We start from the raw sequence: 27,485 nt of genomic DNA, 5'->3' as shown, positions 1-27,485 counted from the left end.
CCCTAGGGGGAACTTAGGGAAAGGGTCAGGTTAGATAAGGGGATTTTTATGAAGTTTTTGATGTGTCATATATAATATAATCCCCATTATTTATCAATGCCTTCAAAGTTTGGATTGTTGTTGTTGTTTTGTGGTAAGACCATGTGTGTGAGATTGGTCTCCAAGAAGGCCCTGGATGAGAGCAGAGTTAGCCCAAAGAAGCTCCATTACATTTGGGTTACATGACAGGCTCAGAGAAGTTGTGTCCAAGCCTCGCTTTTGGTAAGTGGTGGAGCTGTGTTTGGAAATTCAGCCTCATTCCACTCCAAGGCCCACTTTCTTCCCTTGTACGACCATGCAGGGGTCAGACCAGGGAGAGTAGGAAACCTATCAGCAACATCCACCTATTTCTTAGTGAATTCAAGCTGGGCCTTGTTTTTACCACTTTTCTAAAGATTCACAAAGCATTTGCTTAATTATCCGTTCCAGAATTTTGCCAAGGAAAAATGTGCTCACGGGCTTACAGTTTCTTTTTTTAGAAAATGAGGGGAATTCCCTGGCGGTCCAGTGGTTAGGACTCTGCATTCTCACTGTAGAGGGCCCAGGTTCAATCCCTGGTCGGGGAACTAAGATCCCACAAGCTGCATGGTGCGGCCAAAAAATAATAATAATAATTCCCTCTTTCCCATGTAGGTCCTACCCTTTCCAATTTGAGGATAGTTCTCAGTGATGGAAAATGAAAGCAAAGTAGGAGCTGATGAATTCTGCTTTTTCCTCTGTAATCTGTTATCATTACAACTTCTGTTCCTCGTTCTTCTTGCTCAGAACATCAGTTTTCTGTATTAGTGCTGTTAAACACTATTATTACAAGTTAGTATTTTGGGATTAATTTATTAAAGTACATCATAGGCAGCTTAGTACAAAACCTTGCTTTTAAAAATATTTTACCTATTTCAAAGCATTTTTATAGCTGTTCTTTTATGAAATAATAACTATATTCTATTTATAACATTTTCTCTAAAATGTAGAGTATCAGACAGCAATTCAACAACTTTATTGTTAAAGTGAAGGCCTTTTTTTCCCAGCTTTATTGAGATATAATTGACATAGAACTCTGTATAAGTTTAAGGTGTACAAGCCTGATGATTTGATACATTTATATATTGCAAAATGATAATCACCATAGTGTTAGCTACCACCTCCATCCTGTGCCATAATTACCATTTCTTTTTTCTGGTGAGAACACTTAAGATCAACTCTCTTAGCAACTTTCAAGTACATAATATGGTATTATTAGCTATAATCACCATGCTGTATATTAGATTCCCAGAACCTGTTAATCTTATAACTGGAAGTTTGTACCCTTTGACCAATATCTCCCCATTTCCCATATCCCCCAGTCCCTGGTAACCACCACTCTTCTCTCTGTTTCTCTGCATTCGGCTTTTTTTAGATTTAAATGGAAGCCCGTTTAAATGGTAGAAATAGAAATTGAGTTCCATCTCTCAGAAAGTACAAAATGATAATACAGGAAAAATAAGAAATACTATTGTAGAGCTTCCCTGGTGGCGCAGTGGTTGAGAGTCTGCCTGCTGATGCAGGGGACACGGGTTCGTGCCCCGGTCTGGGGGGATCCCACGTGCCGCAGAGCGGCTGGGCCCGTGAGCCATGGCCGCTGGGCCTGCGCATCCAGAGCCTGTGCTCCGCGGCGGGACAGGCCACAGCAGTGAGGGGCCCACGTACCGCAAAAAAAAAAAAAAAAAGAAATACTATTGTATATTAATAATAGAAATTTTGTTTAGACCATTTTCCCCCCTTGCAAGTTATTCATTCTCTCTGGAGAGACAAGATAGCCTTGCAATTTAATACTTGATTTGAATATCCACAGGTTTTCTATTTAAAAAATGATATTTACATAATTTTGTATTTCCCCAAATAACTAGCAAGAAACCCTCTTCAAAGTAAGTGGTTAGATTCTACGTTCAGTTGCTTCATTTATGTGATTTTTTTAAAAAATTATATATGCTGGTCATACAAGTTTTTTGTTTTTTGGTTTTTTTTAAAATTTATTTTTGGCCTTGTTGGGTCTTCGTTTCTGTGTGAGGGCTTTCTCTAGTTGTGGCAAGCAGGGGCCACTCTTCATCGTGATGCACGGGCCTCTCACTATCGCGGCCTCTTTTGTTGTGGAGCACAGGCTCCAGACACGCAGGCTCAGTAGTTGTGGCTCACGGGCCTAGTTGCTCTGCGGCATGTGAGATCTTCCCAGACCAGGGCTCGAACCCGTGTCCCCTGCATTGGCAGGCAGATTCTCAACCACTGCGCCACCAGGGAAGCCTCATTTATGTGATTTTGAAACTCAAAAGAGGTGACTCAGAGCTGACTCTTTGGGTGGGCATGTTAGGATTCAGCTACTGCAAAGTTTATGTTCAGCATTTTATGTCTGCTCTGCTTTTCCTAAATTCTCTTAATGTGGCAGGATTTTCAGTTCACTTCAATGAACTGTTCTAGAACAGCTGCCACACATATTGCCTGTCCTTCGCATCGGATTATAACTATGAGTCAGTCTCTGACTTTAAGGCACTCAAAGCCTAGTTGGGAAGATAGCCTTGTCAATAAAAAATACAACAGTGTGTGATGTGTGAAACAAGTGAAGCATGTGCAAGGGAGTGAAATAGTGCAAAAGAGGATATTCTCATTGTGAGGTTCAGGAAAGTGTCACAGAACACCAGTGAATGTTGCAGTCACAGATATGAAAGAGTGAATAAGTATGCAGCAAGAAGGTGGAAAGGACATTCCAGACAGCAGACACGCCATGTAAAGAACATGATGTGTGTAGAAACAAAGATGACCAATGTTCTAGTGCAGTGTGTAAATGGAGTGTGAGGTACAGATTGTGATGCCATATATGCCATGTACACGAATTTGAACCTTGCCCTGGATGAGAGGGTTTTGAGTGGGGAAATGACTGGTCAGAGAAAGATCTCTGAAAATCATCCTGGCAGCAAGATGAAGGATGACTCGTAGAGAGCTTGACTCAAGGCAGGATCACCATTTAGGAGATTATTAGTCTAGGTCCTGACCGAAGTATTATTACTAGATTTCTGGTTTGTGATTTGGATAGCTGTTTGAGACTTCCTAACTAATACCCCTGCTTCAACTCTTCCCACTCTACTGTCTCACATAGCAGTCTGAGTGATTTTTTTCCTCTATTTTGTAAATTTCAGTTGAAAGACTAGTACCGTTTATACTGACATAGCTTTCCTCAGGATGCAACATGTGCTAACTTTTTGCCACATTTTTGTCTCTCCTCCCCCCGCACCCTCTCTCCCTCTGGTCCTCTGCATTGGATTTGTGTTGTCAATTTAGCTAAGCTACATTTCCCAGAATTCACCTCTGTGCATAGTGTTACAAACTGTAGAGGCTCAGATTTTGCCCACACAGTTCATGGATCTAGCAGAAGACATGAGACTCCCAGGTTACAGATAGAGGATTTTATTACTCACAGCATAGCAGGCTGCATAAGCTTCTTGTTCTTACAGCTCATTTTGTACTCCACCCCCCAACCAAAACAGAAAACAAAAAACCCCTCCCAATCTTTTATAATGGGCTGCAAGCAAATCTGCCCAACCTTTGCCTTGGAGAGTGACAGTATCATATTATTGTCTGATTATACTGCAGAGGAAACAAATCTGCCCTCTGCCCCAGAGGAAGACACTATCTCTTTCCTCCAAGGCTGTTCACTATACAAATATCTTTTAAAAGGTATTCTTCCCATTGCATGCGGGATCTAGTTCCCCGACCAGGGATCAAACCCGGGCCCCCTGCACTGGGAGTGCAGAGTCTTAACCGCTGGACCACCAGGGAAGTCCCTGTATGTTAACTTTTTAATAGCTTTTAATTCTGAAATAATTGTAGATTCACAGGAAGTTGCATTACAGAGAAGTCCCACATATGCTTCACCCAGTTTTTCCCAATGGTTACCTCATACAATTATTGAACAACAACAAAACCAGGAATTTGACATCAGTACAATGTGTGTGCATAGTTATATGTCATCTTCTCACACATATGGAGAAAATTTATTGGTGTTGACATTTTACCTTACCTCCCTTTATGTACCTTTATTCTCCCCAGTTTATAATTGCCTTAATGATTTCTTCTACATACATTGAGAATGACATTAGACAGTGTTATAATTTTTGCTCCAACTGCCCAACATAACTTTGAAAACCCAAGACAAGGAAAGTCTACTGTATTTACCTATATTTTTGCTCTTTCAGTGTTCTTTTTTCCTTCATTTTTTAAAATAAATTTATTTACTTTATTTATTTATTTTTGGCTGCGTTGGGTCTTCGTTGCTGCGCATGGGCTTTCTCTAGTTGCGGTGAGCGGGGGCGACTCTTTGTTGCGACGCGCAGGCTTCTCATTGCGGTAGCTTCTCCTGTTACAGAGCACCGGCTCTAGGGCGCAGGGTCAGTAGTTGTGGCGCATGGGCTTAGTTGCTCTGTGGCTTGTGGGATCTTCCCGGACCAGGGCTCGAACCCATGTCCCCTGCATTGGCAGGTGGATTCTTAACAACTGCACCACCAGGGAAGCAAGCCCTTTTTTCCTTCTTGTTGTTCCAAGATTTTTTCTTTTATCATTTTCTTTCTGTTTAGAAGAGAACTTCCCTTGACCATTGTCTTAGGGTAGGTTTAATTTGGTGAATTTGGTGTCATATTCTATTGGTTTTCCTTCATCTGAGGTTGTCTCAATTGATCCTTCATTTCTGAAGGATATTGTCTCTGGATGCAGAATTCTGGGTTGACAGTTCTTCTCTTTCAGCACATCAAAAGTTTTGTGAGCCTTCTTTTTGGCCTCTGTGGTTTCTGATGAGAAATCTGCTATTATTCCAATTGTTCTCCTCTATAGGTAATGTTTCATTTCTCTCTGACTGCTTTCAAGATTTTTCTTTGTCTTCAGTTTTCAGAAGATTGATTATGATGTGCCTTGACATAATTTCTTTAAGTATCCTGTTTGGAGTTCAGTCATATAGTCATGAACTGCATGTTTATGTTTTTTTGCCAGATTTGAAAGATTTTCAGCCATTATTTCTTCAAATGCTTTTTTAGCCCTATTGTCTGCCTCCTCTCCTTCAGGGCTCTGATGGTATGAATGTTAGATTTTTTGTTATAGTCTCACAGGTCCTCAAGATTCTGTTAATTTTCGTTGTTGTTTTTCATTTTTACATCTTTATTGGAGTATAATTGCTTTACAGTGTTGTGTTAGTTTCTGCTGTATAACAAAGTGAATCAGCTATATGTATACATATATCTCCAGGTTTCATCTGTTAATTTTTTTAAAAATCCATTTTCTCTGTTGTTCAGGCTAGGTTATTTCTTTCAAATTTCCATTCTTCTGTTGAGCCCATCCATCAAGATTTTTATTTGGGTTATTGTATTTTTTAGTTCTAAATTACCGTTTGGGTCTCCTTTATAACCTATTTCTTTTCTAAGACATTCTATTTCTTTGCTGAAACTTTCTATTTTTTCATTTGTTTCAAGTATGCTTATAATTGCAATTGATGGCCGCTTTAAAATCCTTGTTAACTAATTCTAACATCTGTGTCACCTTGGTGTTGGCATTTGTTAATTGCCTTTTTCTCATTCGCTGTGAGATTTTCTTGGTTTTTGGTATGATGAGTGATTTTTTTACTGAAACCTGGGCATTTGGGATGTTCTAATAAGACTCTAGATCTTATTTAGAGCTTGTGTTTTAGCAAGGCTCCTCTGACGCTGCTCTGGTGGGTAAAGGAGGTTGCTACCTCATCACTGCCAGGTGTGAGAAGTCTTGGCTCTCCTCTGTGATACCCTCGGTGGAGGGAGGGGCATTTCATTACTGCTGAATTGGGGTGGGAGTTCTGGCTCCCTCCGCGGCCTCTGCCAACTCCGTGGAGGGGCATATGGCATTGTTACCACTGAGAGGTGGTGAAAGTCCTGGCTGTCTACTAGGCTTACTCTGACATCACTGGGCAAGGAGGAGGATGGGTGCCTTGGGTGCGGATGAAAGTCCAGGCTCCCCATAAGGTCTCCACTGACAGCTGGGGCGGGGAGGATCTGGTGGTCTTTACCACCAAGCAGAGATGAAAGTCATGGCTCTCCCTTTGGCTTTCTCTGTTACTACCCTGGCAGGGGGTGTGGGATGACTCATTACAGCCTGGAAAGAGTGGAAGTCTTGGCTCCCCACTGGGCCTTTATGGGAGATTGTGTGGGTGGAGCCTCAGTTCTTTTCTGTGATGTTTGCCTAAAGTAAAGCAGTTATTGTTTAAAGGTTTTCTGTTTTGCTAGACTGCCCCTTTCCTGGTCCTTTGGCTGGAGAGAGCAGGTTTCTCTTGGGGCTTTTTTTTTTTTTTTTTCTGTCTGCAACCATTGGTGTTTCCAGGCTGCTGGCTTCTCCAGTGTCCAGACTGGAATATATTTGGTGAAAAGAAAACCCAAGGAACTCACCACTATATTATTCCTTGGGTCCTGACATCTTTAGCTGGTCTGCTTTCCCTCTACATTTCTTAGAGTCTCCTTATATTTTGTTTTATATAGAATATCCAGGGATTTTAGTTGCATTTAGTGGAAGGAATAGGGAAAAGTACATCTGCTCCATTTCTCCCAGGAAGGAGAAGTCTGTGCTAGATTTTAAATCTTCATAACAATCCTATAAGGTAACAATTATAGCCTTTTCAGATGAGGGAGCTGAAATACAGAAAGGTTAAGTCATTTTGTCCAAGATCACACAGCTAGTAAGTGGGGAGATGAGATTCAAACTGAGGTAATTTTGTTTCAGAGCCAATGACCACGTGGGCTTACAACAGCCATTCATTTATTCGTCACTTCATTCACAGAGGATATTTTAGGCCAGTGAAACTATTCTGTATGATACTGTAATGGTGGCTTCAGTTCAGTGTGAAAACAAATAGACCATGACTACAAATATATTTATATCCATGAGAAGGAGGAAGTTGTATGAAATACATTTGCCAGAACTTGAATGGTCCATCGGGCACTTCAAAATGTCTGGGAGCAGTACAAACAGACTTCATTGGGTTGTACTTCGGATAAATGGGACAAGTGAGTCAGGCACTTTTTGTGGCCCTGTTAATGTTTTCCCATCAATGGTGATTCAAGAAGGCTGTCATGGGGCTTCCCTGGTGGCGCAGCGGTCGGGAGTCCGCCTGCTGATGCAGGGGACATGAGTTCGTGCCCCGGTCCGGGAAGATCCCACATGCCATGGACCGGCTGGGCCTGTGAGCCATGGCCGCTGAGCCTGCGCGTCCGGAGCCTGTGCTCCGTAACGGGAGAGGCCATAACAGTGAGGGGCCCGCGTACTGCAAAAAAAAAAAAAAAAAGAAGGCTATCATTTTGTCAGTAGACCAATGGTTTAATTCATGTCCAGTGGTGAGGAGTGGAAATTTTAGAGTCTCTGATAGGACTGGGTTGTTATTTAGTCCAAACCAGAGCTTTTTCTTTTTTATCAAACCAACAATTGTTGAATTTCCAATCTTGTTTTTCCTTTTCTGAGGCCAATTGCTGGCCTTTTCTAGCCAGTTTTTCGAAGTTATCATTTGGGTTAATATCCCTATGGACAATGACAGAGCTTTGGCTGCTGTTGGTCCCTTTAAGGGCAGCATTCCTTGTGGAAATATCAGCAAGGTAATTTCCCTTACCTTCCAAAGAGTCAAGTTTAGAATTCCCTGAAATGTTAGTAATTAATAGCTAAAGGGGCAAGTAAAAGTATTGCATCTAATAATTCCTGAACTTAGGGGCCATTTTTATTTTTGTAAGGAAGGAAGCCACATTGCTTCCACAGCATTCCAAAATCATGAGTTACTCTGAAAACATATCTACTATAAGTATACATACAGGCAGTTTTATCCTTGGCTAAAATACAAGTCCATGTAAGAGCATATAATTCAGCGTGTTGGGCTGAAGTAGCCTTAGGTAAAAATGCTGCTTCAGCAACATCAAAGGAGTTGCAATAGTATACCCAGCACAACATTTGCCATCATTTGACCTTTTAAATAAGAACCATCCGTGAACTATAAAAAGTCAGCATTACCTACAAGAGTTTCTTGTAGATCATTATGAGGAGTCAGGAGGTGATCCATCAGCATTAAGCAGTTGTGAAGGACTTCATCAGTGACAAAGGGGAAAATAGTAGCAGGGTTAAGGTCACTACATTGTAAAAGAGCTTTGTGAGGAGCAGTTAACAAAAGGACCTCATAGGAGGTAATGTGGTTGATGAGAAATGTTGAGTGTGATAAGAATTCAGGAGAATTTCTATTTCATAAGGTATAAAAATAGTTAAAAGGGATCCCACGATGATTTTCTTGGTCTTAATCAAAAGGGCGGTGGCTGTAATTGTTCTAAGGCAATGAGGGAGGTATCCGTGTGTTCCCTATGGCTGGCTATAATACTCTACGGGTTGATGGTGGTCCCTGTATTTTTGGGTGAGTACCCCAAGGACATTACTTTATTTTTCTTTCTTTTTTTTAAAGTAATTTTATATTTTATTTATTTATTTTTGGCTGGGTTGGGTCTTTGCTGCTGCACACAGGCTTTCTCTAGTTGTGGCAAGCAGGGCTACTATTCATTGCAGTGCATGGGCTTCTCATTACAGTGGCTTCTCTTGTTGTGGAGCATGGGCTCTAGGAGCGCAGGCTTCAGTAGTTGCAGCATGTGGGCTCAGTAGTTGTGGCTCGCGGGCTTAGTTGCTCCCAGGCGTGAGGGATCTTCCCGGACCAGGGCTCGAACCTGTGTCCCCTGAATTGGCAGGCGGATTCTTAACCACTGCGCCACCAGGGAAGTCTCTACCTTTCATATACAAAAAGGAAAAGGGGAATCTGATCATTGGGATGCCCAGGGCAGGTGGGTTCATCGAACTCTCCTTTAAAGCCTGTGGTCCCATTCTTCCCATAAAATTGGGTCGAGGTTGTTATTGTTTAGTAAAATAGAGGTTTTGCCATAAGAGAAAAATTTGGAATCCAATTTCAGCAATAACCAAATAGCTCAAGAAAACCTTGCAGTTGGCGTTTAGTTTTGGGTTTGGGGACACTTAGAACACCATGAAATCTATCTGGATCTAGGTGGAACCCTTGTTTTGATTTCGGATGCCCTCAGTATCAAACCTGGGTTTGGGCAAACTGTAATTTTTCTTTGGCTATCTTATGTCCCTTTAAAGCTAAATTTTTTTTGTTTTTTTTTTAAGCCTAAAAATTTTAGTAAATGGGGCTTCCCTGGTGGCGCAGTGGTTGAGAGTCCGCCTGCTGATACAGGGGACATGGGTTCGTGCCCCGGTCCGGGAAGATCCCACATGCCGCGGAGCGGCTAGCCCGTGAGCCATGGCCGCTGAGCCTGTGCGTCCGGAGCCTGCGCTCAGCAACGGGAGAGGCCACAACAGAGAGAGGCCCACGTACAGCAAAAAAAAAAAAAAAAATTTAGTAAATGAATGCTGCCTTCCTGTGAGGAGGCTTGAGAAGGAGAGCAAATTATCCACATACAGCAACAAAGTAGGGCCTCTAGGGAACTTTATATCATCCAAATCAGCCTTCATGATCTTCGAGACACAAGTATTCTCAGTAAAACCCTGAGTCATCACTGTCCAAGTGAATTGTTTTTCTTCCCAAGCAAAGGCAAAAAGATATTGGCTAGCTTCATCAACTGAAATACTAAAGAATGCACTGCATAAATCAATTACAGCAGAGAATTTACATCCTGTGGGAATGCAAGTTAGTAACAGTATTGAGGCTGTGAAAAACAGGGTGTTGATAACGATGTTGTTTATTGCTTGGAGGTCCTGGACAAACCTGTACCCTCAGCCCTTAGGTTTTCTCACTGGTAAATTGGGAGTTGTTACAGTGGCTAGTACAAGGGATAATGAGGCTGTGAGCCTTAAAATCTTCTATTATTGGCTGTATGCCTTGAAGGGCTCCTTTACACACAGAGTATTAATTAATTCTGTGAAGAGGTTTTGAGGGATGTATTTGAATGGGGATGGGAAGTGAGCTATGAATTCCGCCAACATCAGCTGGAAATTTTGTCCATTAGGAAGGTGCTTCCAGAATCTGTTCTAGTACTGTCAGAGATAGAACAAATTAAAAATGTCAAAGGATCATTTAATTCACCTGGTGGGTTATTTTGATAACTACTGTCAAATTCTAGAATTATTTCGCACTTTTGGGAGAGAGAAATTCTGGCACTATATTTCTCTAAGAAGTCTCAAGCCTAATAAATGGGTAAGGGTGGAGAAATTAGGAGAAAAGGGTGTGTATCTCTCAAAGGGCCTAAACAAATGGGAACAGGTTCAGAGACAGGTATCTCTTGAGGTTCATTAGTGATCCCCACTATTTGAACTGTTTTAGTACTCTGAGGCAGGGGCTGTTTTATAGCAGTGGGGTCAAGCATCAAGAGTGTGGCTCCAGTGTCAGTTAGAACTGAAAGAGATTAATCCCCAATCTGGAGAAATGTTTCTCCAAGCTAATTAAAAGGGAGAATTGGGAAGAACCCTTGTAGTTCCTCAGAACCCTGTCATTGAGAATTGGAAGGATGTTGGAAAGGCTGATTAGAGGACTGAAGACACTTAAAGTGCTTACATTTGTAACACTCTCTTTTCCAATGTCCTTGCTCCTTGCAATAATAGCAGAAACTAGGAGGGTTTTGGTTTCATTTAGAAGCATCCATTTGCTGCAGTTGAAGATTAAGATTTTTGGTGGTCTTCCTTTCAGGTGACTCATCTAGAGTGTGAGAGAGCTGATTTGACAGATTAACTAAATATGGAGTGGATATAGTTTTCCATTCCATCCTGGTCCTTTTTACTAGAGGGAAAGGTCCTGGTTTGGCCAATTAATAAACAGAGAATTAAAAGCTACCCAGGTGGAATCAACATCTGATGGAAGACCGGATTTTCAAAAATAATATGAAATCAATTGTGATAGACATGAACAGATTCATCAGACTTTTGTGTGCAAGCCTGAATTTTGTTCCAATCAATGGGCTTTGGAAAAGTTCTAGGAACTGCTTGGTGAAGTTGCCTAGCAATTGCCCAAACCTGATTATATAGTAAGTTAGCAGACTGGTCTCCTGGTTGTAATTCTAGAGAACTTTCAGGATTTTCCCAATTAGCAGTTTTCATCTAATTGCTGGGCCTGTCCTTCACCGATAAGCATATGAACTAGCTGATATATGTCAGAAAAACCAGGTCAATAAGTTTGAATGACAATATTAAATTCCTCAGCAAATCTGTGAGGATCTTCAGTTACTTTGGGAAAATATTTGACTATGGCTTGCAGTTCAGTTTTAGTCTAGGGAATACAAGAAATGAAGGATTTGGCATTTGGATCCTCAGAAGGCTTAATTTTAAAGGGATAGGTTCTGACAAGTTCAGAGGAAAAGGGAGTCGGAAAAGTTTCAGAGAAAAGAGGAAGTTTGGTGACAGAGTTTGTGTGGGGGAATTTGAGGGTATAGAGGAGGTATAGGTGGCATAGAAAGGAAGTGGGAAGATGGCACCAGAGGTGGAGCAGGAGAGAGACAAGATGGCACTGGAGGCAGAGCCTGAAATAAAGAAGCCAAGGAAGAAGAGCCTGAAGCTTTGGGAGTCATTTTGTCTTTAATTGTTTGCCTTATTTCATCTTAAAATTTTATTTTACAGAGGCAAATTTAGACTCCTGATAATGTTGGGAAGCCTCAAAATACCAGATGAAATAACCATTCCACTCAGTTCTTGAAATTTTTGAGCTATTTTAATTAAATTTGGTTTTAAGGAAATTAAGTTTGAGAATTTCAAGAGCTCCCCATAATGGTCACTGATATTCTAAATTGCCTTTGGTCAGGTCAGTCCATTTAGTTAGAAATGAGCATGGCAAGGACCATTGTTCTTAAACATAAAATCAGCTGGAAACCTGTGGAGGGAGCACCCTCAAAATATTTAGATAACTTGGATTTCAATTCTCAGAGGTTAATTTTATTTTTTTTTTAATTTATTAAAAAAAATTTTTTATTATTTATTTGGTTGTGTCAGGTCTTAGTTGTGGCAGGTGGGCTCTTTAGGTGCAGCTCACCAGCTCCTTAGTTGCAGCATGCATGCGGGATCTAGTTCCCTGAACAGGGATTGAACCTGGGCCCCCTGCATTGGGAATGTGGTCTTATCCACTGCGCCACCAGGGAAGTCCCTAAAGAATAATTTTAAAACAGCTCAAACACCTTACAGTTCAAACAGCTCAGTTCAAACTGTTTGCAAGTTAATCACAGTCAATTCTAAGGAAACAGCTTGGTCCTGGAGGAGCCAGACCAAAGGCTTTTTAAAGCCAGTTTCCAGCTGAAAAACCTGGCACAGTTTCCATGAAGCAGCCCCTGTTTCCAAAGGAATGGGCTGAAGGCATTGTCAGCCATCTTTGATTCAAACAGTCTGATCTAAAAATCAGAACAAAGTGCCAAACAAGTACTCGAATACAGAACCAGGACTTAACTTGGAAGAAAAAAACCTTAAAAACCTGGAGACCTTCAAAATGCAAAAACGGTGTGAGCTTGGATCCTGGAGAAAGATGTACCTCCAAGCTTCAGGGTCGGTGACAAAAGCAGTGAGTACAATGGGCTCAATTTGTAGGAACTGCACCTCTTTGCTCACCAGCCCCAGAGTCTTCTGGGGTCTTCTCTGGTCCCTATATGGGCCACCAAAATGTTAACCTAAAACAAGTATTCTGCCAGATATCTCTTCAGCAAAGATGGGTTTATTTGGGATCAGCAGAGGATTGCAATTTGGGATCTGCAACCATATGCAGTCCCCCACATGGCAAGGGAAGGAGAACACTTTTATAGGATGCAAAAGGATTTGGGAGGGTTGTAGTAAACAGAGAGTCCATAGCTTTTCACTGGCTGAGTCCTTGCCGGGGGAAACAAAAGGAGTCTTCCTCCTTCCTGTTGGGTTCTGTTATCATTGCAGGGCGTGAGAGTTCCCTATTCTGATCTCCCAGTTCTATTTAGTTGAGATTTACACTAATTAATTTTTTACATGTACTGAATTCAATATTTCCAAAAAATTTTCCAATTGATACTTTTTCTTTCTTTTGTAAACAGTCAGAGCACGTGCAAATAATTATAATCTTGTCCCTTGTTTTCTGATCACTGTAATTTAAACATTGAAGTTAAGGGTGTAGGCTCTGGAGTCAAAGACCAATGGAATCCTGTCTTTTTCACTTCCTAGTATTTAACTTTGTGTTGGGCAAGTTACTTAATTTGCCATGTTTCAGTTTCCTCATCTGCAAAATGAGGTTATTATAGATTAAAAGTTAATTTACATTTTTTTTTTTTTTTTTTTTTTTGCGGTACGCAGGCCTCTCACTGTTGTGGCCTCACCCGTTGCGCAGCACAGGCTCCGGACGCGCAGGCTCAGCGGCCATGGCTCACGGGCGCAGCCGCTCCGTGGCATGTGGGATCTTCCCGGACCGGGACACGAACCCGTGTCCCCTGTATCAGCAGGCGGACTCTCAACCACTGCGCCACCAGGGATGCCCTAATTTACATTTTAATAACATAATCACATGTGTAAAGTACCTGAAGCATGCCTAACACTAACTAAGCACTCAAAATGTTCCTTTTATTCCTTGGAATTTTGAACTGTTTAGAACTTCCAGATCACTGTTAAATAGTACCCTCACAGTCATGAGTTCCACCTCAGTGTTATAACCCAGAGGCAGGGAAAAAGGAATGACCCTGCTTTAAGTCCTTTTGAAGAAAGCTCCTTCTATCTCAGACCCCCCACAGATTTCCCTTCATTGCTCACTGGCCAGAATTATGGCACATGCTTATGCCTAATCTAATTAAGATTAGGTCACCGTTTAGGTCTTAGGAGGGACCTAGACTCCCTTGAGCACACGGCTGCGTGGAGGATGAATGCTTGAACAAAAAGGGACTTGGCTAAGAAGGAGGATGGGGCAGGTGAGGGAAATAAATTTGGATAGGCAATTAACAGTGTTTGCTTCATAAATCAGCTCAGAATGTAAACATTTGAACTCCTTGTCTTCTTCCTATACCTGCATCTCTTTCTCGCCTCCTTATTTCTGTTAATGATACCAAAGGAAATCTGTGAATTTTCTTGGCTTCCTTCCTTCCTCTTGCCTTTATTTTCAAATAGCTGGCTGGAAATATATTACCTACACATCATAAGCTTTTCTTCATTCACATTATTACCACTTTCTTTCAGATACCCATTACTTTTCTCCTAGAGCAGAAATATTCTCAGTATTTTCCTGCATCAGAATCACCAGGAGGATTTATTAAAACACAGATTGCTGGACCCTAATCTAGAGTTTCTGATTCTAGCTCGGAGGTGGGAACCAAGAATTGCATTTCTAACAAGTTCCTAGGTGATACGGACACTGTTGGACAGAATTTGGAAACTACTGTTCTAGAATATTTTAACAGCCACCCAAGCAGGCTTCCCTCTTCCAGTCCCTCTCCATTCCAGTCCAGCCTACTGAGAGCTGCCAGTATCAATCTTCCTAAAACACAGTTTTAGTATTTCATTACCTTAATCAAAAACTTTCAATAATTACTCATTGCCTCAGATATTAAAAATTCACACTCTTTTGCACTGTTTCTGATAGGATTATATAAACCTAAGAGAAACAGGTCATCTGGCCCAGACTATAGTTCTTTCTGGATTACTATCCTTTCTTTCTTTTTTATTAACTGCTTTATTGAGATGTATATGATCTCATATGATAAAATTCGTATTTTTCCCTAGAGAGATGTGGTTGGTGAGGTTTTTTATTTGTGTTTATTTTTCAAATAACATCTTTATTGGGATACAATTTGCATACCACACGATTCAACCTACAATCACCATCATAATCAGTTTCAGAATATTCTCATCACCCCCAAAACAAACGCCATGCCCATTAGCAGTCACTTTCCATTCCTCCCTTCTGTTCCTCCACTATCCTCCATACCTAGGTAACCAGTAATTTACTTTGTATGGATTTCCCTATTCTTGACATTTCATAAAAATGGAATAACACAATATGTGGTCCATTGTGACTGGTTTCTTCCACTTAGCATAATGTTATTAAGGTTTATCCATGTTACACCATGTGTCAGTACTTTCTTTCTTTTAATTACTGAATACTATTTCATTGTGTGTATATATATATCCACATATTGTTTATCCATCAGCTGATGGACATTTGCATTGTTTCTATTTTTATTGGTTGATATGAAAAATTCTGCTATGAACATTTGTGTACATACTGGTAACTTCATATTTAAAATCCATTCCTAAAACCACAACCTCTGAACTCTCGAGACATGTAATTTCTGTGTCATTTATTTTAAAATTAGCATGTACTATCCTGTATTTGTAGTTGTCTTTTAATGAGATATTCTATCTTCCCCAACAAATTGATAGTTTCAGGACCAGAGTCCATATCTTATTTCTCCATGTACCCCTTGTGTCATAGTTACTTGAGCATCCATAAATACTGATAATTATAGTGTCATTTCTTCAAATATATGGCTTTGCCTGGGAAGAAAGATAAGAATAACCTTCTGTGGTTAAAAGCTTGAGATGATTTTTGACAAGTCCAAGACCCTTCAACAGGGAAAGGACTGTCTCTTCAACAAATGATACTGGGAAAACTGGATATCCATGTGCAAAAGAATGTAGTGGGACCCTTACCTTACACCATATGCAAAAATTAACTCAAAATGGATCAAAGACAGTTAAACAGCTAAAACTATAAAATAGCTAATACTATAAAAGCCTTGGAAGAAAACATAGGGGAAAATCTTATGACAATGCATTTGACAATGATTTTTTTAGATATGACACCAAAAGCATGGGTGACAAAAAAAAAATTGGACTTCATCAAAATGTAAAACTTTTTGCATCAAAAGACACTATCAAGTTAGTGAAAAGTTGACCCACAAAATAGGAGAAAATATTTGCAAATCATATATCTGAATAAGGGATTAATATCCAAAATACATATATATATTTAAAAACCTCCAACAACTCAACAACAACAAAACAAACAACCTGATTCAAAAATAAGCAATGGACATACATAGACACTTCTCCAAAGAAGATATACAAATGTCAATAAGCACATGAAAAGATGCTTAACATCACTAATCACTAGGGAAATTCATATCAAAACCACAATGTGATACTACCTCACACCCATTAGGATAGCTATTACCAAGAAAACAGAAAGTAATGAGTGTTGACAAAGATGTAGAAAAATCTGAACCCCTGTGAACTGCTGGTGGGAATGTGAAATGGCACAGCCACTGTGGATAATGGTATGGTGGTTCCTCAAAAAATTAAATAGAATTACCAAACGATCCACCAATTTTACTTCCGGGTATATATTCAAAAGATCTGAAGCAGGGTCTCAAAGAGAGAATTGGCACACCCATGTTCATAGCAGCATTATGCACAGTAGCTAAAAGATGAAAAAAACCCAGTTGTCCTTTGATGGATGATGAACAAATAAACAAAATGTGACATATATGTACAATGGAATCTTAAATTTTTCAGTCTTAAAAAGGAAGGAAATCCTTATACATGCTACAGAGTGGATGAAATTTGAAAACATTGTTAAGTGAAATAAGACAGACACAAAAGGACAAATATTGTCTGATTCAACTTACATGAGATACCTAGAATGGTCAAGTTCATAGATACAGAAAGTAGGATAACGGTTACTGGGGGCTGCAAGAAGAGAGGAATGGAAAGTTATTTTTTAATGGATGTACAGTTTCAATTTGGGATGATGAAAAAGTTCCAGAGATGTATGGTGGTGATGGTTACACAATGTGAATGTATTTAATGCCACTGAACAGCACACTTAAAAATGGGTAAGAGTAAGGCTTCCCTGGTAGTGCAGTGGTTAGGAATTCGCTTGCCAAAGCAGGGGACATGGGTTTGATCCCTGGCACAGGAAGATCCCACATGCCATGGAGCAACTAAGCCCCTGCACCACAACTACTGAGCCTGTGCTCCAGAGCCCGTGAGCCACAACTACTGAGCCCGTGTGCCACAATTACTGAAAACCACACGCCTAGAGCCTGTGCTCTGCAACAAGAGAAGCCACGGCAATGAGAAGCCTGTGTACCACAACAAAGAGTAGCCCCCTGCTTGCCACAACTAGAGAAAGCCTGCGCACAGCAATGAAGACCCAACACAGCCAAAAATAAAAACAAATAAATATTTTTAAAAAATGGGTAAGAGTAAATTTTATGTTTGTATATTTTACAAAAATTTCAAAAAATAAAAAAGCCTGAGATGAGGGGTTGCAAGGAAGCCTAGCAAGAACCTGTATAGAAATCTGGGACTTCCCTGGCGGCGCAGTGGATAAGAATCCATCTGCCAAGGCAGGGGACATGGGTTCGAGCCCTGGTCTGGGAAGATCCCACGTGCCACAGAGCAGCTAAGCCCGTGGGCCACAACTACTGAGCCTGCACTCTAGAGCCCGCAAGCCACAAATACTGAAGCCTGTGTACCTAAAGCCTGTGCTCCACAAAAAGAGAAGCCACCACAACGAGACAACCGTGCACTGCAATGAAGAGTAGCCCCCGCTCGCTGCAACTAGAGAAAGCCCACGGGCAGGAACGAAGACCCAATGCAGCCAAAAATAAATAAATAAATAAATTTATTTTAAAAAATAAAATAAGGGGCTTCCCTGGTGGCGCAGTGGTTGAGAATCTGCCTGCCAATGCAGGGGACACGGGTTCGAGCCCTGGTCTGGGAAGATCCCACATGCCGCAGAGCAACTGGGCCCGTGAGCCACAACTACTGAGCCTGCGCGTCTGGAGCCTGTGCTCCGCAACAAGATAGGCTGCGACAGTGAGAGGCCTGCGCACCGCGATGAAGAGTGGTCCCTGCTCACCACAACTGGAGAAAGCCCTCACACAGAAACAAGGACCCAACACAGCCAAAAATAAATTAATTAATTTAAAAAATAAAATAAAATGACAGAAATCTAAAAATCTAATTATCCAGTGTGAAGAATAAGGCTTTGTGTTTTTAAAAAATAATTCTATTTAGCAGTAAGTGTGCTCAGTCTACATACTAGTCTACACATATTTGAAACTCTAATTGTTGTAGTAGCTAAGTGCTTTCCTGTACTTTTCATTTGGGAAATGTAAGAATGTAGCTTCCTTAATCAAGAATACAAAACTGTGGAATACTGGGACTTCCCTGGTGGTCCAGTGGTAAAAAATCCACCATCCAATGCAGGGTACGTGGGTTCGATCCCCGGTTGGGGAACTAAGATCCCACATGCCGCAGGGCAACTAAGCCCGCAAGCCACAACTACTAAGCTTGTGCTCCTCAACAAGAGAGCCCACATGCTGCAAACCACAGAGCCCATGTGCTCTGGAGCCCGTGAGCCACAACTTGAGAAGAGAAAACCCACACACCACAACTAGAGAAGAGAAAACGTGCACACCACAACTAGAGAGAAGCCTGGTGCTGCAAGAAAGAGGCTGTGCACTGCAAGGAAAGATCCTGCATGCCTCAATGAAGACTCGACGCAGCCAAAAAATAAAAATAAAAAATATATATATTAAAAAATGTAAAAACTTATTAAAACAAACAAAAAAGAAACAAAACTGTGGAATACTAAGTTACAAAATGCTACTTTAAACTATTTTTTCTTTAACTTCCTTCCTAATGTCAACTTAATAAAATGTTATGCTAATAGGTTAGAGATGTATAAGAACTCATACTACTGTTAACACATCAAAATCACTTTTTAAAATTAATTATATTAAGACTTTATTTTTATTTTTTGGCTGCACCGTGTAGCATGTGTGATCTTAGTACCCCAACCAGGGGTCCAACCTACACCCCCTGCAGTGGATGCGCAGAGTCTTAACCATTGGACTGCCAGGGAAGTCCCCATCAAAATCACTGTAAAAAGAATAAAATGTAGTTGCATCAAATTCTGAGCACAGAATCCTGCAGCCTGTGGAACAAAAACCACATTCACAGAAAGATAGACAAGATGAAAAGGCAGAGGGTTATGTACCAGATGAAGGAACAAGATAAAACCCCAGAAAAACAACTAAATGAAGGGGAGATAGGCAACCTTCCAGAAAAAGAATTCAGAATAATGATAGTGAAGATCATCCAAGACCTCGGAAAAAGAATGGAGACAAAGATTGAAATGATGCAAGAAATGTTTAACAAAGACCTAGAAGAATTAAAGAACAAACAAACAGAGATGAACAATACAATAACTGAAATGAAAACTACACTAGAAGGAATCAATAGCAGAGTAACTGAGGCAGAAGAACGGATAAGTGACATGGAAGACAGAATGGTGGAATTCACTGCTGTGGAACAGAATAAAGAAAAAAGAATGAAAAGAAATGAAGACAGCCTAAGAGACCTCTGCGACAACATTAAACGCAACAATATTCGCATTTTAGGGGTCCCAGAAGGAGAAGAGAGAGAGAAAGGACCAGAGAAAATATTTGAAAAGATTATAGTCGAAAACTTCCCTAACATGGGAAAGGAAATAGCCACCCAAGTCCAGGAAGCGCAGTGAGTACCACACAGGATAAACCCAAGGAGAAACATGCCGAGACACATAGTAATCAAATTGGCAAAAATTAAAGACAAAGAAAAATTATTGAAAGCAGCAAGGGAAAAACAACAAATAACATACAAGGGAACTCCCATAAGGTTAACAGCTGATTTCTCAGCAGAAACAATACAAGCCAGAAGGGAGTGGCATGATATACTTAAAGTGATGAAAGGGAAGAACTACAACCAAGATTACTCTACCCAGCAAGGATCTCATTCAGATTCCACGGAGAAATCAAAAGCTTTACAGACAAGCAAAAGCTAAGAGAATTCAGCACCACCAAACCAGCTCTACAACAAATGCTAAAGGAACTTCTCTAAGTGGGAAACACAAAAGAAGAAAAGGACCTACAAAAACAAACCCAAAACAATTAAGAAAATGGTCATAGGAACATACATATCGATAATTAGCTTAAACGTGAATGGATTAAATGCTCCAACCAAAAGACACAGGCTTCATTAATGGATAGAAAAACAAGACCCATATATATGCTGTTTACAAGAGACCCACTTCAGACCTAGGGACACATACAGACTGAAAGTGAGGGGATGGAAAGAGATATTTCATGCAAATGGAAATCAAAAGAAAACTGGAGTAGCAATACTCATATCAGATAAAATAGACTTTAAAATAAAGAATGTGGGCTTCCCTGGTGGCACAGTGGTTGAGGGTCCACCTGCCAATGCAGGGGACATGGGTTCGTGCCCTGGTCTGGGAAAATCCCACATGCCGCGGAGCGGCTGGGCCCGTGAGCCATGGCTGCTGAGCCTGTGTGTCCGGAGCCTGTGCTCTGCAACGGGAGAGGCCACAATAGTGAGAGGCCCACGTACCGCAAAAAAAGAAAAAAAAAAAAACAGGTAAAATAAAGAATGTTACAAGAGACAAGGAAGGACACTACATAATGATCAAGGGATCAATCCAAGAAGATGTAACAATTATAAATATATATGCACCCAACATAGGAGCACCTCAATACGTAAGGCAACTGCTAACAGCTATAAAAGAGGAAATCGACAGTAACACAATAATAGTGGGGGACTTTAACACCTCACTTACACCAATGGACAGATCATCCAAACAGAAAATTAATACAGAAACACAAGCTTTAAGTGACACAATAGACCAGATAGATTTAATTGATATTTATAGGACATTCCATCCAAAACCAGCAGATTACACTTTCCTCTCAAGTGCACACGAAACATTCTCCAGGATAGATCACATCTTGGGTCACAAATCAAGCCTCAGTAAATTTAAGAAAATTGAAATCATATCAAGCATCTTTTCTGACCACAATGCTATGAGATTAGAAATGAATTACAGGGAAAAAAACATAAAAAACCCCACAAACACATGGAGGCTAAACAATACGTTACTAAATAACCAAGAGATCACTGAAGAAATCAAAGAGGAAATCAAAAATTACCTAGAGACAAATGACAATGAAAACACGATGATCCAAAACCTACGGGATGCAGCAAAAAGCAGTTTTAAGAGGGAAGTTTATAGCTATACAAGCCTACCTCAAGAAACAGGAAAAATCTCAAATAAACAATCTAACCTTACACCTAAAGGAACGAGAGAAAGAAGAACAAACAAAACCCAAAGTTAGCAGAAGGAAAGAAATCATAAAGATCAGAGCAGAAATAAATGAAATAGAAACAAAGAAAACAGTAGCAAAGATCAATAAAACTAAAAGCTGTTTCTTTGAGAAGATAAACAAAATTGCTAAACCTTTAGCCAGACTCATCAAGAAAAAGAAGGAGAGGACTCAAATCAATAAAATTAGAAATGACAAAGGAGAAGTTACAACAGACACAGCAGAAATACAAAGCATCCTAAAAGACTACTACAAGCAACTCTATGCCAATAAAGTGACAACCTGGAAGAAATGGACAAATTCTTAGAAAGGTATCATCTTCCAAGACTGAACCAGGAAGAAATAGAAAATATGAACAAAACAATCACAAGTAATGAAACTGAAATTGTGATTAAAAATCTTCCAACAAACAAAAGTCCAGGACCAGATGGCTTCACACGTGAATTCTATCAAACATTTAGAGAAGAGCCAACACCCATCCTCCTCAAACACTTCCAAAAATTTGCGGAGGAAGGAACACTCCCAAACTCATTCTATGAGGCCACCATCACCCTGATACCAAAACCAGACAAGGATACTACAAAAAAAGAAAATTATAGAGCAATAGCACTGATGAATACAGATGCAAAAATCACAAAATACTAGCAAACAGAATCCAACAACACATTAAAAGGATCACACACCATAATCAAGTGGGATTTATCCCAGGGATGCAAGGATTCTTCAATATACACAAATCAATCAATGTGATACACCATATTAACAAACTGAAGAAGAAATACCATATGATCATCTCAACAGATGCAGAAAAAGCTTTTGACAAAATTCAACACCGATTTATGATTAAAAACAACTCTCCAGAAAGTGGGCATAGAGGGAACCTACCTCAACATAATAAAGGCCATATATGACAAACCCACAGCAACATCCTTCTCAATGGTGAAAAAGTGAAAGCATTTCCTCTAAGCTCAGGAATGAGACAAGGAGGTCCATTCACACCACTATTATTCAACATAGTTTTGGAAGTCCTAGCCACGGCAATCAGAGAAGAAAAAGAAATAAAAGGAATACAAATTGGAAAAGAAGAAGTAAAACTGTCACTGTTTGCAGATGACATGATACTATACATAGAGAATCCTAAAGATGCCACCAGAAAACTACTAGAGCTAATCAATGAATCTGGTAAAGTTGCAGGATACAAAATTAATGCACAGAAATCACGTGCATTCCTATACACTAATGATGAAAAATCTGAAAGAGAAATTAAGGAAACACTTCCATTTACCACTGCAACAAAAAGAATAAAATACCTAGCAATAAACCTACCTAGGGAGACAAAAGACCTGTATGCAGAAAACTATAAGACACTGATGAAAGAAATTAAAGATGATACCAACAGATGGAGAGATATACCATGTTCTTGGATTGGAAGGATTAATATTGTGAAAATGACTATACTACCCAAAGCAATCTACAGGTTCAATGCAATCCCTATCAAATTACCAATGGCATTTTTTACAGAACTAGAACAAAAAATCTTAAAATTTGTATGGAGACACAGAATACCCCGAATAGCCCAAGAAGTCTTGAGGGAAAAAAACGGAGCGGGAGGAATCAGACCCTCTGACTTCAGACTATACTACAAAGCTATAGTAATCAAGACAATATGGTACTGGCACAAAAACAGCAACAAAGATCAATGGAACAAGATAGAAAGCCCAGAGATAAACCCACGCACCTATGGTCAACTAATCTATGACAAAGGAGGCAAGGATATACAATGGAGAAAAGACAGTCTCTTCAATAAGTGGTGCTGGGAAAACTGGACCTACATGTGAAAGCTACATGTGAAAGAATGAAATTAGAACACTCCCTAACACCATACACAAAAATAAACTAAAAATGGATTCAAGACCTCAATGTAAGACCGGACACTATAAAACTCTTAGAGGAAAACAAAGGAAGAACACTCTTTGACATAAATCACAGTAAGATCTTTTTTGATCCACCTCCTAGAGTAATGGAAATAAAAACAAAAATATACAAATGGGACCTAATGAAACTCCAAAGCTTTTGCACAGCAAAGGAAACCATAAACAAGACCAAAAGACAACCCTCAGAATGGGGGAAAATATTTGCAAACGAATCAACGGACAAAGGATTAATCTCCAAAATATATAAACAGCTCATGCACCTCAATATTAAAGAAACAAACAACCCAATCCAAAAATGGGCAGAAGACCTAAATAGACATTTCTCCAAAGAAGACCTACAGATGGCCAAGAAGCACATGAAAAGCCGCTCAACATCACTAATTATTAGAGAAATGCAAATCAAAACTACAATGAGGTATCACCTCACACCAGTTAGAACGGGCATCATCAGAAAATTTACAAACAACAAATGCTGGAGAGGGTGTGGAGAAAAGGGAACCCTCTTGCACTGTTCGTGGGAATGTAAATTGATACAGCCACTATGGAGAACAGTATGGAGGTTCCTTAAAAAACTAAAAATAGGATTACTATATGATCCAGCAATCCCACTACTGGGCATATACCCTAGGACAACCATAATTCAAAATGACGCATACACCCCAATGTTCATTGCAGCACTATTTACAATAGCCAGGTCATGGAAGCAACCTAAATGCCCATTGACAGACGAATGAATAAGGAAGATGTGGTACATATATACAATGGAATATTACTCAGTCATAAAAAGGAATGAAATTGGGTCATTTGTTGAGACATGGGTGGATCTAGAGACTGTCATACAGAGTGAAGTAAGTCAGAAAGAGAAAAACAAATATCGTATATTAACGCATGTATGTGGAACCTAGAAAAACAGTACAGATGAACCGGTTTGCAGGGCAGAAGTTGAGACACAGATGTAGAGAACAAACGTATGGACACCAAGGGGGGAAAGCTGCTGGGGGGTGGGGATGGTGGTGTGATGAATTGGGCAATTGGGATTGACATGTATACACTGATGTGTATAAAATTGATGACTAATAAGAACCTGCTGTATAAAAAAATAAATAAAATAAAATTTAAAATTAAAAAAAAATGCTGAGCACAGTGCTTTTGCTGAGATATTTATATGATAAATATGTCTCCTGCTGCTTTCAATTGTGATTTTCATTATGTTACTGTAGGGTCTCCCGAGAGTGTCTGAGTCATGGTGCTTGCTAACTTCAGAGGGTATGGGGGAATTCTTTTGTATATGCTTCCCTAAGCCTCTAGGGAAAGAGATAAAGCTGGATTGTTCACCCTGGAAAGGAGTCACTCCCTAGGATCGTACAGTTGAAATGCCCAGCTATAAAGAGGTGGAAGTCGGTGTGAATCGCCACTACAGGGAGCACCAATAAAGGGAAAGATATTTATCTATTGTTCTTAGGGTAATACCTCAGTTGGCCCTTCAGAGTTTCACCTTAGTGGGGAAAGCTATAACTCTGAGCTCCTCTAAGTAATCCTGATGTAGAGGCTGTAGAGCAGGAGAGATCAACAGGCAATTTTTCTCAATAATAACAACATCCAGGAGAGTAAGAACTTACGGTTTTACCTTGGTGTATCAGACAGGATCCTGGCTGGAAGCCGGTGGATATTGAGAAGGGTTTGTTAAGAGACTGTTTACATGGGGCTTCCGTGGTGGCGCAGTGGTTGAGAGTCTGCCTGCCGATGCAGGGGACACGGGTTCGTGCCCCGGTCCGGGAAGATCCCACATGCCTCAGAACGGCTGGGCCCGTGAGCCATGGCCGCTGAGCCTGTGCGTCTGGAGCCTGTGCTCCGCAACGGGAGAGGGCACAACAGTGAGAGGCCCGCGTACTGCAAAAGAAAAAAAAAAAAAAGAGACTGTTTACAAAAGTTAAAGGAAGCTGGCAAAGGCTAACAACAGCAGGGAGCTCTTGGCACCTCCAGGCTTGAAAGGATAGGGGAGCATGATTACTGGGATCTTGAAAGAGCTATAGCAGTAGCTGTAGCTGCAGTTGAAGGAAAGAGCTATCAGAACTGCGGGCTTTGGTAGGGAAAGGTAGCATTGTTAACCCTTGGCTTCATCTCCTGCCAGAGCCTTCCACTGGCCATGCTCAACTGGAATCCAGATGGTAAGAAAGCTTTCTACATGTAACAGCTACTTGGTAGCCCATACTTCCAGCATCTAGGCACACAAAGTAGAAAACATTGGAGAGTGGATTTGGAGGAGCAAACAAAGAATATCTGGCCAATTTGATGAGGCTTATATGATTTGTGAAAATCTGTATTCTAAATGAAAGATAAATGATTGACATAAGTGGGACTTCCCTGGTGGTCCAGTGGTTAAGACTCCATGCTCTCAATGCAGGGGGTCCAGGTTTGATCCCTGGTCAGGGAACCAGATCCCGCATGTGGCAACGAGGAACCAGAGTGCCGCAACTAAGACCTAGCGCAACCAAATAAATAAATATTAAAAAAAAATAATTGACATAATTGAGGGGCTGAGTAGGTAGAAGCTAGTTGTGGATTTTAATTAGCAGGAAGTCCCATGTTGACTAGTTCATGGCCTTTGAGACAACCAGAGGAAGAGGATTTTGAAGAGTAGCTTCTGGAGGATTGGGAGTTTTGCATTGGGGCTCCAGTGATTCTAGGCTCTAAAAGAGAGGCCTCTGGTTTAGAGGACAGAAAGGAATTCATGAACTCAGCAAAAACAAATGGGATGATCAGCAGAGGGCAGTCTACCAGAACGGTGGCTGGTGTATTGACTGTGGAGTATGAAGGTCCTATAGCCATGTCCCAGTTGTAGCTGCATATTCCTTGGACAGAGTGGAATTATGAGGTCCTTTCCTAAAAAACCTCCCACCTAACGAACTTCTGTGCATGACAGGAACAATAAGTAATTTAAGGCAAGGAAGCATATTCTGTGCTACTGAAACAAGCTTTCTACTCCATGCTGCAGATATTCTGAAAGCCACAATGGTGGGGTTTCTGATCTATTCTCTATATTTGGGATAATACAGTGTGCATTACAATCAATATGCAGTTTGACTGCAGATCTAAATGCTGCTTTCTACTCTTGCTGCTAGAGCTCCTCACCCCAGCTGGGGTGGGTAACAAGGAGAGGAGCTAACAAGATGGGAACCATAAGGACTCAGTGAAAGAGGAGAAAAAATGCAAAATGACTTTAGAGTTATGACTGAGTGTTTCAAAAAGAGAGTTAAATGACAGACTTGGATAGAATAGGCATTGGTAAGAGACGCAAGAAAAAAGTCTCAAAAAGCTGGCAAAACACAAGGTCAGGAAAGGGCTGTAGGAAAAAAAAAATATTGCTCTGCATTTAGAACAGGAAATTTGAATCTGTAGAGCAGTAATAGTAACTATCAGAAGCTACAAAAAGGAAGACTTGAACAGTTCCAATGTAGGCGAGTATTATCAGGGGTCAGCTAAGCACAATTATCCCTTGTCACATTTCTTTTTATGTGCTTCAACACATCAAAACACATTGTTCTGTTAGAGACATCAGAAGAGTTACCAGATGAACTTTCCTCCATCCATCTAAAGCCAATTTCACAACGTTCACATAAATAATGTTTACATATATTATATATTCTGAAATTGGGAAACTTTTTAGATCTAAATCTCATGCTTAAGCAGCACGGTATACTCAGATGTTCTCCTTTACACTCTTCAAAAATATTGAGGATTCCAAAAAGCATTTGTTTATGTGGGTTAAACAACATTGTGTTAGAAATTAAAACTGAGAAGTTATTGAAACATTTATTAATAACTATAATAAAATCCATACATGCTTATATAAATAGTATAACTTCAGTGAAAAATAACTATATTTCCCAAACAAAATCTCTTTAATGCCTGGCTTAATAGAACACAGCTGGATTTTCATGTATGTCTTTGCATTCAATATGTTGCACATGTTGTTTTGGTTGAAGTACATGAAGAAAATCCAGCCTCACGCAGATACGTAGTTGGAAAGGGAAAGAATATTTTTTTTTTTTTTTTTTTTTTTTTAGGGAAAGAATATTTTAATAACTTTTTTCAGATAACTAAATCTAGGCAAATGGTAGTTTCTCAAAGGTTAGGTGCAATATGGAATCTGAAATGTTATGAATGAACTTTTTGTATTCTGTTACATTAAAATCCATTGGTCTGTCTTGATCCTTGAATGGATGTTTTACCCATGCATGATTTTGTGACATCATGCATTGGTCATTTGGAAACTATTGCCTCACTAACTTATGCAGATCTTTCAAACGTTGACATACTTCATTGCATAATTTCTAGCAATCACATTTATTAA

The 27,485-nt window shown here is 40.2% G+C and overlaps 1 non-coding gene across 1 annotated transcript; it reads left to right on the top strand.

Annotated features, from left to right (window-relative positions):
* The first annotated feature begins 532 nt into the window (after positions 1–532).
* TRNAE-CUC (transfer RNA glutamic acid (anticodon CUC)) lies at positions 533–605 on the top strand. The gene has a single exon. It is a non-coding gene; the product is annotated as a tRNA-Glu (tRNA).
* The last annotated feature ends 26,880 nt before the right edge of the window (positions 606–27,485 follow it).

This window comes from Aethalodelphis obliquidens, unplaced genomic scaffold (genome assembly GCF_003676395.1).
Source record: "Aethalodelphis obliquidens isolate GAN/ISIS:26980383/991018 unplaced genomic scaffold, ASM367639v1 scaffold6, whole genome shotgun sequence".
NCBI lineage: Eukaryota > Metazoa > Chordata > Mammalia > Artiodactyla > Delphinidae > Aethalodelphis > Aethalodelphis obliquidens.
This window is presented reverse-complemented; position numbering and strand designations above follow the sequence as displayed.